This window comes from Thalassophryne amazonica, unplaced genomic scaffold (assembly GCF_902500255.1).
Source record: "Thalassophryne amazonica unplaced genomic scaffold, fThaAma1.1, whole genome shotgun sequence".
NCBI classification, from domain to species: Eukaryota; Metazoa; Chordata; class Actinopteri; order Batrachoidiformes; family Batrachoididae; genus Thalassophryne; species Thalassophryne amazonica.
In genome coordinates, this window is record NW_022986363.1 from 21,597 (window position 1) to 38,727 (window position 17,131).

Consider the following 17,131-nt stretch of genomic DNA (forward strand, 5'->3'; position numbering starts at 1 on the left):
GCCAATTGCTCCCCCTCACTCTAAACTTTAAATAGCCTCATTTTCTGCCTCTCATCCAGTCTGTTTTCGGAACACAGTACACACACCTCACTGCCCTTGGAAGTAGTGAACTGTTTTTGCAGAAACAGATCATGTCATTTTATAGTCCTCATGTAAAAGCTGCACTTCTGCAGCATCTGAATGCCCTGAGAGCAATAGTTGATGCCGTGGCAGAATCAGAGCGCTTGAGAGAAGAAGAGGAACACAGAAGGAGGCAAAAAAAAAAAAAAAACTGCAGCAGCCTCCAGCGGGATAAAAGTTCCAAAACAATACAGTCCAGCGGGACAAAAATCTGACAAAAATCAATAACGGTGTACTACACGCACAATCCAATGTTTCTATACAGCTGAACAATGCAGCAATGTGCAATCACGAAATGGCACCGAGTAGCGCGGTCTTTCGAGGATGTGGCTTCGAGTCACGCCGGGTAACGCCTCTTTGCCCCCGCTTGCGCTGGAACCACTTCCTTTCTGCGTCGAGCAGAGGACACCAAAAAAATTAAACAGGTTTAATTTTTCGGCGCCCGACTTGCTTCCTCCTTTGCGCCGAGCTGCATCGTCTCGGCACCGAGTTGCTTCCACGCGGCGTCGCACGGCGCAACTGGGAGCAACCGGGAGCAGCCCCGGTGTGAAATGGGCTTTAGGCCCCTTGTGTTATGTGGGCTGCCTGAAGAGGAGGTACTGCTGGCCAACGCCAGAGGGCGCCCTGCCTGTAGTCGGGTTTCAGGCACCAGAGGGCGCAGTCACCACCCAGGAGCCAGGACTACCAGCTGTCAGAAATCATCTCATCACCATCCCATCCCATATAAGACTGGAGGAGACACCACATCTCTGCTGAGATATCAGTTTACCACTCAGGTAAAACTCTCAGTCGTGTCTGTGCTGAACGCACGTATCATTGTCTTTTGAAAACCTTTGCAGGAGTACCAGTTATCTTCAGTCAGCTGGGAGCTGGGTTTTGGATGTAGAAGAGTGACAGACTTCACTCCTCTTTCCAAACCAGAGAAGTAACAGTTGGTCTCTGCACGTTTCTGTGTTTTTGTGTCGGAGGTGGAGATTCTCCCACAAAAGGAACTGAACTGAATTGCTGATTGTTCTGCTGGGTGTGCACACACCCACCATTAACCTGTCTTCTGTTCCTGCCAGCAGTACCAGATCTGACAGCTGAAGTAGAGGCCACCTGGGGACTCGGGACTTGGTGGCTTCGGTTTGCTGCAGGTCTTCGTTGGCAGCAGAACCTTGTGGGCCCCGGCTCTTCTCTGGATAGGCGTCTCCTACCCTCGGACCTGCCCACACGTCACCTGTTGATTTTTGTAATTGACTGTCTAAAAATAGTATTCGACCTGTTGTGCACATTTGCCACAATAAATTGTATTTATTTGACTACCCATTGACCGTTCATTTGCGCCCCCTGTTGTGGGTCCGTGTCATTACACTTCCCCAACACCTTGCTTTTCTCACTTTATATAGCGCCCCTTGGGCATATTCTGCAGCATTACGGGATTGCCTTTCATTGTTATGCTGATGATACTCAATTGTACATGCCGGTAACTGCTGGTAATCTTGCCCATATAAAAGCCTTGGAAAATTGCCTTATATTTGTGAGAAGTTGGTTGTCTAGTAATTTCCTACTCTTGAATTCTGATAAGACTGAAATGATGGTTCTTGGTCCAGCCAGACATCGGCATTATTTTGACCAGTTGGCGCTTAATTTTGGTTCGTGTGTTGTGCATCATACGGACAAAGTGAGGAATCTTGGAGTACTTTTCGATTCTACATTGTCTTTTGGCCCCCACATTAGAGACATTACGAGGACTGCCTTCTTTCATCTGCAAAATGTGGTGAGGATTCGTCCCATGCTGTCTATGACTGATGCTGAGACTTTGATACATGCTTTTATTTCTTCCACACTGGATTATTGTAATGCCTTATTTTCTGGCCTGCCGCAGTCTAGCATTCGAGGACTTCAATTGGTACAGAATGCTGCTGCCAGACTTTTGACACAAAGTAGAAGGTTTGACCACATTACTCCCATTATGGCATCCCTTCATTGGCTACCGGTTTCTGCCAGATCGGATTTTAAAGTTTTACTGTTGGTTTATAAAATTGTTCATGGACTGGCACCTTCCTACCTGGCGGACTTGGTTAAGCCCTACGTACCTGCGAGGCTCTTGCGTTCGCAGGGTGCAGGGCTTCTGTGTGTTCCGAAGATGAACAAGACGTCTGTGGGGTATAGAGCCTTCTCCTACTGTGGTCCGACTCTTTGGAATGATCTACCTGCTGTTATTCGGCAGTCTGACACGGTGGAGACTTTTAAATCAAGACTGCAGACCCACTTTTTTAGACTGTCTTATCATTAATTTAATCTGTTTGTGTTTGCTTTGTAATTTATTTTTATTCTACTGTGTTTTATCTTTTTATTGTGCTTTTCTTGCTTTTAATTTTGATTTTCGATTAATTTGTGTTGTTGTGAATTGTGAGAAGCGCCTTGGGGCGACTTTGTCGTGAGTTGGCACTATATAAATTAATAAATTGAATTGAAATTGAATTGAAATTGAGGAGACTTCAGCAGGTTCTGTGCTGTGTTCTTCTGGTCAATCCAAACCTTGCTTACATTAACTGTCATTTAGTTTCTATATAAAATTATCTTTTACTTTTAGCTGAGGAGCTCAATCTCAACTCCCTCAAATTCTTGGTTTAAATTATAACTAAGTCTCTGGTTATTTGGTCTTGACCACAACACTGTTTCATTACATTTTAATCTACTTTATAATTAACCCTCCCAACAGAGATGACTAACACAGTTCCACTTGAGTATTAGTTTAACTGTACTTGATCCCAAATACCATCAATACCCCTGACAGATGATGACGGAAACTAAACACCACTATATGACTACAGATATACGAGGTCTGTTAGAAAAGTATCCGACCTTTTTATTTTTTGCAAAAACCTGATGGATTTGAATCACGTGTGCTTGCATGAGCCAATCTTGAACCTTCGTGCGCATGCGTGATTTTTTTCACACCTGTCGATTGCATCATTTGCTGGTAATCAGCCTTTGTGTGAGGACATGTGCAGTGATCTCATCAGATTTTCATTGCAAGGAAAATGGCGGAATGACTGGAGCAGCGCTACTGCATCAAATTTTGCCAGAAACTGGGCGACAGCCAGTTGGAAACCATTCGGAAGATTCAGACGGCTTTCGGTGACGATGCTATGGGCATCACACAGATTAAGGAGCGGTACAACCGGTTTAAAGACGTCTGCACAACGGTGGAGAACGAGCCACGCTCCTGTCGGCCATCAACACGCTGAAATGACCAGATCATTTCCAAAGTGAACACTGTGGTGATGTGGGACCGTCGTGTGACTAGCCGAGAAATGCAGTCAGACGGCGATAAAACAGCCATGAGATGGAGTCTGACATTGAATTGTCTGCTATCGGTGTGCATGTGAACTGGGCCAAGTTAACAATTACATGCAATCTGTATGAAATAATATGGTGAATGTCTGAGACAAACAGATGAACAATGCAAGTTTTGCCTTTTGTTGCAGTGCCTATACAGCCCTGCACTAGTCTGGCAGGTGGTCCAGGATGTACCCTGCCTCTCTCCCTATAACTGCTTGAATATACTTGATGGAGATTTTATGAGTTGTTACCATTTATTTAATTAATCATTGCCTGCTTACATGATATTCAATGTAATCAAAAGTAGTCTGAGTTAAGTTTCTGCTTCTTGTGAAATGAACTGTATCAACTATCTGTTATCTGTGTGATGTGGGAGTGAAACCAGCCACAAGACTGAAAGAATATGTGTCTTAGCTGACTTGTTAAAGGATTCTACATTTATTATTGTCGGAATTATATTCTTTTATACTTCATTTACTCATTCAATCATAATAATTATGTACCCATTCATATATGCTGCATTTAAGCTAAATGATTGCTCAGCCACAGTGATGAACTAAAGGTTGTTTCAGGACTCTGTTGACATCGAAACTTAACTGCTTACTCCCTTCTTGAAAGAAACGAGCATGTTTCACAGGAAACCGTAACTCACAAGCAACCGTTCACCCCTCCCTTCCCCAAACACAATGTACCCTAATGCTACGTTGTAGTGTTTATGATTTTTTTTCTTTTCCAATAAAAGAGCAAGCGCCGGGGGGGCGGAGAAGAGCAGGAGAAGCAAGGTTGGTCTTAGGTTTGTACGCTCTCTCCGAAGCTTCTCCCCTTTGCGCAAAGCTCACAAAAGAGATCTCTGTCTAATGTTGTCTCTTTTTATGTGATTGTGCTTTGAGAAACTGTTTTGCAGGATACGATCTCAGGCACAGTTTAAGTGCCAGGTCCAGTTAGGGCAACGGACCTGACAGTAACGCAACTCCCAGCGTGCTGTTCATGCGCTCCAGCTTCCTCATCAGGTCAGCACAGTACTGCATGGTCTGGTCTTGGTACTGCAGGAACTCGGACATGCTGTGGTCTGATCGCACACACACACACCACTGACACAAGCTATAGGTTAAATAGCGCTTTGATCGATTTACAGTTGTGATGCACTAGTGATTACCAATTCTCTGGTAGATGTCCTGAGCTTGGTGTCGGACGTCAGCGAGGTCTTTGACGATGGCGCTGTGGCTGTCCTGCACCTCCGAGCTGTGGATCTGTAGATGCTCACTCACATTTTCTGCAAGAGTAGGCACAGAAGACACCCATCCTTATATTTCCTGGAACGAGTCCGGGTCTGTGTTGATTTAACAGCTGATTGACCCTCTACCCACCTACACTCCTCAGGAATGTTCCCAGACAAGACCGGATACACAATCCCTCCACAGTGTGTATCTACAGTGTATCTACAGGGAACTAGACGGACTCCACAAACTGACAGAGGGAGGTTTCCTAAGATACTCAATTGGCTCCTGGCACAAACCAGAACTTCTACTTTGAGTTCTTTCTGGGATGTTGGAACTCAATCGGCCTTGAAGATTGGGTCCAACCACCAGACAAAGACACCTCATTTTGGTTAATGAGAGTTAATAGGCTCCTGGACGACTGGGAGCTTCACAGTCTTGTCTGTGACTGAAACAACTTCCACGATTTGGGTCAAGTCAAATATGGGAGGATGTGCTGGTACCGCGTGTCAGTGGCCAGTTCCACACTATGGAACTAGAGCCTCAACAATTTGCATTTTTGGGGGCTGGTAAGATACAGACTTGAGTTAAGAAAATTATAATTGTGATACAGATATATAAAAATGGTTTATTTCTCAGTAACTCTTACAAAATATAAGTGAAAAATGCTAAACATATTAAATTTATACAGACATACAGCCATCTGGGAATGTATTATACCATCCTGTGTTCCTGATATGGAGCAAAATACATATTGCTGCCCTCATTTGGATTGGTAGTTGCCATGGTGCATCGCTCATATTTGCATAAAACTGACTTCTCAGCTATTTTGGCCCCACCTAGCTGGCGGCTTGGCAACCAATTGTCTCTTGTTGCTGTAAAACACCCACTCTTACTGACAATGAACGGAAGCTGGTTGTTTTGCCCGTCTCTTGTAGCTAACGTCACCAAGGGGTGAAGGGGTCCCAGCCATGCTTGACAGCATTGCAGTGCCACTGGATTACCCTCTACTGGACAAACGACACAGTGACACCATTTCCAACAGCCAGTGTTTCTGTACATTGTTTATTCTGTAAAATAGAAAATTTTATATTGGCAAAAATAACGTCAATATTGATATTTTTACAAAAGGCTCATCAGCCAACCCATATATTGGCTGAGCTCTACATAACCATCTTGGGTTTGCTGACAAAACCACCGGTGCTATTGCCCAACAGGGTGCCGATGGAAATTGGGCTACTGCTGGGCGTAGATGACGGAGAAGAGGAGGAAAACGTTGCCACAAACAGCGGGAGATGAAGAAAACTAGAAGGGTGGAAATGAGAGTGGGGACTTTGAATGTTGGTAGTATGACTGGTAAAGGGAAAGAGCTGGCTGATATGATGGAGAGGAGAAAGGTAGACATATTGTGTGTGCAAGAGACCAAGTGGAAGGGAAGTAAGAGCAGGAGCATCGGCGGTGGGTACAAGTTGTACCATGGTGAGGACAGGAAGAGAAATGGTGTTGGGGTCATTTTAAAGGAAGAGTATGTTAAAAGTGTGTTGGAGGTTAAGTGTGAAGTTGGAAATTGAAGGGGTGATGATGAATATCATCAGTGCATATGCCCCACAGGTAGGTTGTGAGATGATTTCTGGGGTGATGATGAATATCATCAGTGCATATGCCCCACAGGTAGGTTGTGAGATGATTTCTGGGGTGATGATGAATATCATCAGTGCATATGCCCCACAGGTAGGTTGTGAGATGATTTCTGGAGTGTGTTAGATGAGGCGGTGGAGAGTGTGCCCAAGCATGAAAGAGTGGTGATAGGAGCAGACTTCAATGGGCATGTTGGTGAAGGGAACAGAGGTGATGAGGAAGTAATGGGTAGATATGGTATCAAGGATAGGAATGGGGAAGGACAGATGGTAGTTGATTTTGCAAAAAGGATGGAAATGGCTGTGGTGAATACCTACTTTAAGAAAAGGGAGGAGCACAGGGTAACATATAAGAGTGGAGGAAGGTGCACACAGGTGGACTACATTCTTTATAGGAGATGAAAGCTAAAAGAAATCAGAGACTGTAAGGTGGTAGCAGGAGAGAGTGTCACTAGACAGCATAGGATGGTTGTTTGTAGGATGACTTTAGAGGTAAAGAAGAAGAAGAGAGTGAGAGCTCAACAAAGGATCAGATGGTGGAAGCTGAAGGAGGAAGACTGTTGTGTGAAATTTAGCGAGCAGGTGAGAGAAGCACTGGTTGGAGGGGAAGCAATTTTGGACAACTGGAAAAGTACTGCAGATGTGGTGAGGGAGACAGCTAGGACAGTACTGGGTATGACATCTGGACAGTGGAAGGAAGACAAGGAGACTTGGTGGTGGAATGAAGAGGTCCAGGAAAGCATAAGGAGAAAGAGGTTGGCGAAAAGGTTTTGGGATAGTCGGAGAGATGAAGAAAGTAGACAGGAGTACAAGGAGATGCGGCATAAGGCGAGAAGAGAAGTGGCAAAAGCAAAGGAAAAGGCTGGATGATGTGGTGAGAGTACGAGGGCTGTCAATAAAGTATAGGTCCTTTTTATTTTTTTCAAAAACTATATGGATTTCATTCATATGTTTTTACGTCAGACATGCTTGAACCCTCGTGCACATGCGTGAATTTTTCCACGCCTGTCGGTGACGTCATTTGCCTGTGAGCACTCCTTGTGGGAGGAGTCGTCCAGCCCCTCGTCAGAATTCCTTTGTCTGAGAAGTTGCTGAGAGACTGGCGCTTTGTTTGATCAAAATTTTTTCTAAACCTGTGAGACACATCGAAGTGGACACGGTTCGAAAAATTAAGCTGGTTTTCGGTAAAAATTTTAACGGCTGATGAGAAATTTTGAGGTGATACTGTCGCTTTAAGGACTTCCCACAGAGCGAGACGTCGTGCAGCGCTCTCAGGTGCCGTCGTCAACCTGTTTCAAGCTGAAAACCTCCACATTTCAGTCTCTATTGATCCAGGACGTCGTGAGAGAACAGAGAAGTTTCAGAAGAAGTCGGTTTCAGCATTTTATCCGGATATTCCACTGTTAAAGGAGATTTTTTTTAATGAAAGACGTGCGGACGGGTCCACGCGTCGGGACGCAGCCGGCGCGGTGCGGTGGCACAGGAAAAACACCTCCGTGTTGATAACCATTTGTAAAATCCAGGCGGCTTTTGATGGCTTTCAGTGGAGTGAGTATATGAGAAATTGTTTAACAGCTGGACATGTTCCAACTTGTCCTTAAGGCTTCCAACGGAGGTGTTTTTCCTGTGGCGGAGCATTGCGGCGGCTGCAAGCCGACGCTGCAATCCGCCCGCATGTCTTTCATTAAAAAAATCTCCTTTAACAGTGGAATATCCGGATAAAATGCTGAAACCAACTTCTTCTGAAACTTCTCTGTTCTTTCACGACATCCTGGATCAATAGAGCCTGAAATGTGAAGGTTTTCAGCTTGAAACAGGCTGACGACGGTGCCTGAGAGCGCTGCACGACATCTCGCTCCGTGGAAAGTCCTTAAAGCGACAGTATCACCTCAAAATCTCTCATCAGCCGTTAACATTTTCACCGAAAACCAGCTTAATTTTTCGAACCGTGTCCACTTCTATGTGCCTCACAGGTTTAGAAAAAATTTTGATCAAACAAAGCGCCAGTCTCTCAGCAACTTCTCAGACAAAGGAATTCCGACGAGGGGCTGGACGACTCCTCCCACAAGGAGTGCTCACAGGCGAATGACGTCACCAACAGGCGTGGAAAAACTCACACATGTGCACAAGGGTTCAAGCATGTCTGACGTAAAAATATATGAATGAAATCCATATAGTTTTTGAAAAAAATAAAAAGGACCTATACTTTATTGACAGACCTCGTAAATCAGGAAGTACAAGAGATTAGCAAGGAAGAAGTGAGGGCTGCTATGAAGAGGATGAAGAGTGGAAAGGCAGTTGGTCCAGATGACATTCCAGTGGAGGCATGGAAATGTCTAGGAGAGATGGCAGTAGAGTTTCTAACCAGATTGTTTAATAAAATCTTGGAAAGTGAGAGGATGTCTGAGGAGTGGAGACGAAGTGTGCTGGTTCCTATTTTCAAGAACAAGGGTGATGTGCAGAGCTGCAGTAACTACAGAGGCATAAAGCTGATCAGCCACAGCATGAAGTTATGGGAAAGAGTAGTAGAAGCTAGGCTTAGAAAACAGGTGAAGATCTGTGAGCAGCAATATGGTTTCATGCCGAGAAAGAGCACTACAGATGCAATGTTTGCTCTGAGAATACTGTTGGAAAAGTACAGAGAAGGACAGAAAGAGTTACATTGTGTGTTTGTGGACTTAGAAAAAGCTTATGATAGGGTGCCAAGAGAAGAGTTGTGGCATTGTATGAGGAAGTCTGGAGTGGCAGAGAAGTATGTTAGGGTAGTGCAGGACATGTACAAAAACAGTGTGACAGCGGTGAGATGCGCAGTCGGAATGACAGACTCATTCAAGGTGGAGGTGGGATTACACCAAGGATCAGCTCTGAGTCCTTTCTTGTTTGCAGTGGTGATGGACAGGTTGACAGATGAGATCAGACAGGAGTCCCCATGGACTATGATGTTTGCAGATGACATTGTGATCTGTAGTGAGAGTAGAGAGCAAGTTGAGTCTAGTCTGGAGAAGTGGAGATATGCTTTGGAGAGAAGGGGAATGAAAGTCAGTAGAAGCAAGACTGAGTCTATGTGTGTGAATGAGAGGGAGCCCAGTGGAATAGTGCAGTTACAAGGAGTAGAAGTGGTGAAAGTAGATGAGTTTAAATATTTGGGGTCAACTGTTCAAAGTAATGGAGAGTGTGGTAGAGAGGTGAAGAAGAGAGTGCAGGCAGGGTGGAGTGGGTGGAGAAAGGTGGCAGGAGTGATTTGTGACCGAAGAATATCAGCAAGAGTGAAGGGGAAAGTTTACAAAACAGTAGTGAGACCAGCTATGTTGTATGGTTTAGAGACAGTGGCACTAACAAAAAGACAGGAGGCAGAGCTGAAGATGTTGAGATTCTCTTTGGGAGTGACAAGAATGGACAAGATTAGGAATGAACATATCAGAGGGACAGCTCAGGTGGGATAGTTTGGAGACAAAGTCAGAGAGGCGAGATTGAGATGGTTTGGACATGTGCAGAGGAGGGACCCAGGGTATATAGGGAGAAGGATGCTGAGGATGGAGCCACCAGGCAGGAGGAGAAGAGGGAGACCAAAGAGGAGGTTCATGGATGTGCTGAGAGAGGACATGCAGGTGGCTGGTGTGACAGAGGAAGATACAGAGGACAGGGTGAGATGGAAACGATTGATCTGCTGTGGCGACCCCTAACGGGAACAGCATAAAGACAAAGAAGAAGAAGGTCTGCTGACAAAAGCTTGAGCTCGCCATCAACCTCTCGTTCCACATTTCCCCTCATTTGTGATTAAGACCACAAGCTCCTTAAATTACTTCACTTGAGGAGCCAACCTACTTCAGATTTAAAGAGGGGCACCACCAGTTTCCAGGAGACTACCACAAAGTGATCCTCATCCAAAGTGCTTCACTGAACTGTGCACCTGCGGGTTTGTTGTGAGAACCAACAGAACCAGATCATATATATATAAAGTTTGAGGAATGCCCTGAAGATCACAACAACAGACATGCCATCACTCGCCGGATCCTGTCCATACCTGGTGGAGTCCTGAGAACATTTTACTCCTCCTCCTCATCATCATCATCATCACAGAAGGACCAAATAGTTTCTAACAAGGAACCAGACACCCCACAATGATGATAAGAAAGTTCTCACCCATTTTCTTTGTGATGTCCTGAATGAGCTCTCCTACCAGCTGCTGTCCAGAGGCAATGAGGGCCTTCTCCTGGCCCAGGTGCTCCAAATTGGCCTTCAGTGAACTATCCATGAGCTCCCTCAAACAGTTTTCCCTGCTGGGTCTGCAGGGCACTGTGCCCCGCAAGCAGCTTGTCCACGGAGTCTGCATTTAGTTCTCTCAGCTCCTGCTGCCCTTCCTGTCACAAACCACCACGACCACAGCCAAGTCAGGACTTTGGGTCCTGAGGACACATGTGAAAGTGCAGATGAAGATCAAACCCTACCTTCAGCTCCTTCATTGCATCCAGCTGGCTGGCTGCTGTGGAGATCAGAGTGTTGACCGTGTGCTCGGCGCGACGCCGGAAGAGCTGCTGGCGGGCAGCGTAGCACACAGAGCGCGCCCTGTTGCTAACGATGTGGTACGCGTTCCACGTGTCGGAGTCCATATCTGTTGTGCACTCTTTAATAGTCCGGAAAAAAGTCAAATAACTAATGACGGCAGCCAACAGCTGTTTCAGTTTACCAAAATTTAGCAGATTTGGAGTTTACCACAAATTATACGGGACACTGTTACATCAACGCAGCGTGTGCGAGACTAACAACTAGCCGCTTTAAAGCATTAACCACATTTAGCATATCCACTAATACTACGGCACTTCCCACTAGTCCTAGTACTAAGGAGAGCATGTTGAAGTTGTTTTTATATTCATGGTCGGCTATATGTTGCACTAAAGTAGGTGAAGTAATGTTAAACAAGTGAGACAATTCAAAAAACCCATTTAATTATGGTCAATTACCGTTACTTGTTGATTTTTAATTCAACAGATTTAAAGACAACAGTACAATTAACGGTGATTAATGGTGTGTGTCAACAGAATGAGGTTTTATTTTTGTAAATTGAACAAAACGGGATCTGGTTTGTTCACTATTTAAAAGTACTACATTTATTTGTGAACTTTAAAACTCAGTTTGGGGTTGTAATATACACCATCAAATAATATACAGACGTTCGGACCCGTGGACCACATTGACGTAACAATGCCCGCTCTAACTTTAGAACTCAAATTTCCATTTCGTCAGTACATGGGTAGGTCCTCCGACCTTCGACCTCTGCCTGGCAGTTCAGCAAGGTCACGCCAAGCCTGTTAGCTGACATGCCAGGAGCAAAATGGATAGATTTTTTTTTTGTGTGTAAATCTACCAGTGAGAAGACAGAGTTTGGGGCAACCAAAAAAGAAGAGGAGGGTCTTGGTTTGCTCCTCTCCACAGTGCATCCCCGCATCAGCCGGCTGTGAGTGTCAAGGACCCAGACTCACTGCTCGCATAGAGGTGAGACTATGTATACAAGTTTAATTCATATTATTTATTACCTCTGCGAAGGAGGTTATGTTTTCGATTGTGTTTGTTTGTCTGTCTGTCAGCAGGATAACTCAAAAAGTTTTGAACGGACTTTGATGAAATTTTGTGGAGTGGTTGGAAATGACAAGAGGAACAAGTGATTAAATTTTAGTGGTGATCTGGATCACAATCAGGATCCCGATGCTAACGCATTAGCATGTCTATGGCTTTTCAGTGTTAAAAGTTAGCATTAAGCAGTTGCAGCTGTCATCACGTTCGGGTGCATTTGTTTTCAAATTGTAATATTTCTTAAATTTATTTTTGTTTATATATTAATAATCTAATGATTATTATGTACAATTTTAGAGAAAGAGACAAAAAGAAATAGATCACTGTGCCAAGGAGGGAATCTCTTTAGGGTCAGTGACCCTATGGCCTTGTTTAGAGAAGTGTTTCAAATGTTAAAAAAAATTCATATATTTGCAGTTTAGTTGAATAATAAATTGAATGTTGTCTCTTATTTGTTTTTGTCTATAAGCACATGCAATATCAATATCAGTGCTCAGATGACAGTAGCTTCTGGGAAAGGTGCAAGTTGCAATAAACTGTGATGCCAAGCGCTAAGGATACATGCTATCCAGTCACAGCAGATGAAACTTTTTTTTACGACTGAGCAAACATCATTGTTAGACTTTTATAGGTTCAATGATTCCACGGCGTGTAGATGTTATGGCGTCAGTGACCCCATGGCCTTGGCGGAGGTTTGCACTCTGAGTGCTTCTAGTGTTAAAATGTGTTAGTTGTGTCAAAGGCGTTTAAAAACACACAGAGATGTTTAAAAGTTAAAACAATGAAATGTGTTTGAAATATGACAAAAGGTAAAAAATAGAGGAACAGAGTTTTTTAAAAAACACATTTAAAATGTTTGAAAAGGATGTAAAATGTGTGAAAGAATAGAAAGATCTTTAAAAACCTGTTTAAAATATTTACAAAGGATGTAAAATGTGTGAAAGAATAGAAAGATCTTTAAAAACCTGTTTAAAATATTTACAAAGGCTGTAAAATGTGTAAATGCAGAGACAGTTCCTGAAAAACAGAAATATACTGTATTTACAATGTGCTTAACATGTAAAAGAATAAAAAGAAATGTATGATGTTGAAATTGTGTGTGTGTGTGTGTGTGTGTGTGGTGGTGGTGGGGGGGGTCACTCTCTCACACTTTGAAAACTCCTGCTTTAATGGATGCTGCCCCTACACCCCAAGACTTTGGACTAAACCCAGGAGACTACACTTCCAAGACTTACCTATTCAACCTCCTGAAGATCCATGATGGACTGCTTGTTTTTATTTCAATTAAAGACTCTGTTTTTGTTGCTCTTCTGTTTTTTGTTTGTTTGTTTTTGTTTTCTGGTTCTTCTGTTTGTAAGGAAATTCTTGTATAATTTGTAAAAACCTTGTAAGTGTTAGAATGGCCTAAGCAGTGGGTCACCGCTCTGAGTCTGGTCTGCTTGAGGTTTCTTCCTCTTTATCACCAGAGGGAGTTTTTCCTTAAAGGTTCCACCTATGTGCTTGCTCAGGGTTGAGAGATCGGGAAGGTTGGGCCTTACTCGCATGTGTAGCACCTTGAGCCAGCAATGTTGATTTGGTGCTGTATAAATAAAATAAACTGAACTGAAATGGAATTTAGTGATCACATAATGTACACACAAATAACTGATTCAATGAACAAATAACTGATAACTGAAACAAAAACAAGTAACTGATTGAATCAGTCATTTGTTTATTTTTTTAAATATGTAAATGTGTCTGTGTTGACATTTACCAGGAGCACAATTTGCTACAAGCAGTATATATGACCCAAAAAACCCCTACCCCTTTATGACATCACTTCCTGTTTTGTATTCAAGTTTTAGAATTTTGGACCTTGTTTATGTTTTGGCCTGGTATTGATCTTAGAATAAGAATAAAAGTACAGATCTTATGATCTTTACTTTAATTTATGATCTTTACTTTTATGTTTTTCTCCTGCCTTTAATGTGTTATTGACTAGTCTGACCGACAAGAAAGGTTCGTGTCTGGAAGACATTTGACAGCAGTGGAAAAGATATTTATCATCACAGAGAAACCAACGTTATCACGAAGCATGATGGATGAGAATATTACTCAACCTCAATGTACAGATCTCTCAGAAAATACAGCACAAAACAGAAGTGTTATTGGAAACGAGATGAACAGTGTCGAGATAAACCAGCAGCGCTGGTGGTCACGGTGGTCACTGTGGTCACTGTGGTCAAATTTGTCACTGTGGTCAGAGAGGTCACAGCAGCTTGATGACCAAAACAAGAAGACAAACATGGATCAGCAGCAGAGCCACAAACAGCAACAAAACAGTCACAAGTTAAGGCAGAAATCTGAATTCCTCAAACAAAGTGATGATGAGGAAAAGCAGCTAAAAGAGCACGAGGAGCCCCGGGAGAAGAGGCAGTTGAAGTGTCAGCAGAGTGAACTGTCAGTGTCAACTGTCGAGACGAACCAGCAGCGCTGGTGGTCATGGTGGTCACTGTGGTCACTGTGGTCACATTTGTCACTGTGGTCAGAGAGGTCACAGCGGCTTGATGAACAAAACAAGAAGACAAACATGGATGAGGAGCAGAGCCACAAACAGAGTCACGAGTTAAGGCAGAAATCTGAATTCCTCAAACAAAGTGGTGATGAGGAAAAGCAGCTAAAAGAGCACGAGGAGCCCCGGGAGAAGAGGCAGTTGAAGTGTCAGCAGAGTGAACTGTCAGTGTCAACTGTCGAGACGAACCAGCAGCGCTGGTGGTCACTGTGGTCACTGAGGTCACTGTGGTCACGTTCGTCACTGCGTTCAGAGTGGGAACTGTATTCAGAGTGGTCACAGCGGCTTGATGAACAAAACAAGAAGCCAAACATGGTTGAGGAGCAGATCTACAAACAGCGACAAAAGTTAAGGCAGATATCTAAAGTCCTCAAACAACATGATGATACGATAAAGGAGCTAAAAGAGTACGTGAAGGGCCAGGGAAGGATGATAAATGAGCTCATGGCACGCCAGGAAGAGATTGTAAAAGAGGTCAAGGAGTACAAGGAAAAGCTGCTAAAAGACAGCGAGGAGCTCCGGGGGAAGAGGCGGTTGAAGTGTCAGCAGTGTGAACTGTCAGTGTCAACTGTCAAGACGAACACTGTCAAGAGGAACAGGCAGCGCTGGTGGTCACGGTGGCTTCATCACCAAAACAAGGACACAAACATAGATCAGGAGCAGAGCCACAAATAGGGTTGCCAACTCTCTGAAAAATAAATAAGGGACACCTCACCGCCAGGGCCGACCGACCATTGCCTTCACCCTTCCCAGCGTGTGTGAAATGATTTTTAATCATTAGTGATCATTAGATCATTAGTGATCGATCTCTGCTCCCCTCCACAGCATGTCTTTTTCCTGGTTCTTTCCCTCAGCCCCAACCAGTCCCAGCAGAAGACTGCCCCTCCCTGAGCCTGGTTCTGCTGGAGGTTTCTTCCTGTTAAAAGGGAGTTTTTCCTTCCCACTGTAGCCAAGTGCTTGCTCACAGGGGGTCGTTTTGACCGTTGGGGTTTTACATAATTATTGTATGGCCTTGCCTTACAATATAAAGCGCCTTGGGGCAACTGTTTGTTGTGATTTGGCGCTATATAAAAAAATTGATTGATTGAATTGATTGATTGATTGTCTTTGTAGCCTATAGTGATTTTTCACAAAGCATTTGATTGAGTTGATCTGACTGGGGCATCGTGAGAATTCGTCGGATCGCCAAGAAGATACTGGACATCACAGCCAGCCTGGACACAGATACCTGCTGTGCTGTGTCCTGTGGAAGCAGTGTTGAGTGTTCCTCAGGGATGTGTTCTGGCTCTTACACTGTTCAGTGCTTGCATGGACTGGGTGTTGGGTCGGGTGTCACTAGGGTGCTTTTATTGGTGAGGAAAGTTTTACTGGCTTTGACTTTGTGGACGATGCTGTGATCTTTGTGGAATCAATGGATGTGCTGATTGCAGCACTGGATGAGCTGAGTGAGGAATCAGAGGGTCTGGGTTTGTGATCATCCTGGATCAAGCACCTTGACACTTGCACAAATTTGATTCCCATGTGAAGAAAATGTAGAAATGTTGAAAACTTCTGGCACGCATTAATTTCGTGAACTAACGTGAACATTGCACAACCTATTCAAAACCACTGTGTCAATGCATTTATGACAAGATGTTACATCTATAATAAACATAATATGACAGATACATTATTTAACTCATAAAAAGGAATGAAAATGCAACTGTTTTACCATCCATTAATATTTATTATAAAATAATTACCTGTTTTTATCAGTCTTTTTATTGTTTTTTTTTCTTTTGCTCTCTCACACACACAAAAAAGACATCACAAACTTAAAATAACCCTCCCACCCATTCTAAACCAGATCACACACTGATTTTTTTTTTTTTTTTTTTTTTTTTTTTTTTTTTTAAGTTGAACACGCATTTAAATAAAGACAAACACAATCTTGGATATATTGACATGTATCACAAAACCAAATAGTATTTAAACTAAAATATCTGCAGACAAATTCTCAAAATAAGATTAAAAAAAAAAGGCTGCCATGTATCAAAATAAACCTTAACAGACCCTTTAACAGTGTATCTGATCTTCTCCAAATTAATGTGATCCATGACGTCTCTCATCCACTGACCGTATGAAGGTGGATGTGGATCCTTCCATCGGCAGAGGACGAGTCTCCTGGTCAACAGGGAGCAAAACGCAATCAAAGCCTTTTTGATTTTTACTGAATGAGGCCTCCAGAGGAACAGAGACGTCAGTGGGGAGGAATGGACTGACCCACCACAGACTGCAGAAAATGTGTTCAAAACAGACGGCCAATAACAGTGTCGTCCTGGACAAGTCCAGAATGTGTGAAACAGTGAGGCTGGGGTCTGTCTGCAGGCTGGGTCCAGGTCAGCTTTAATCTTTGACGGTTTGTCCTCAGACCAGTGCAGACAATGGAGGACTTTAAACCAAAGTACAGAATGTCTTAGACAAATTGAAGATGAACAAAATGTTCTCGATGATGTTTCCCCAAAGTGAGTCTGATATGGATTCATCCAAATCCAGTTCCCATTTGTGTTTGTCCCAAACGTGTCTCATGGTGACGGCTCAGCAGTGAGTAAATCCTGCCGAGTGTCCGTTTTGAAGACGTTTTACACTCCAGAATCAAATCCACCAGGTTTTTTGAGTGGCAGAGAGGAAAACTAACAGAGTTTCACCTCACGAACTGTCTAACT

General features: G+C 43.5%; 1 pseudogene; it reads right to left on the reverse strand.

The window, feature by feature from the left end:
* Positions 1-4,391: 4,391 nt before the first annotated feature.
* Positions 4,392-11,104, reverse strand: LOC117506128 (annotated as a pseudogene).
* Positions 11,105-17,131: the final 6,027 nt, after the last annotated feature.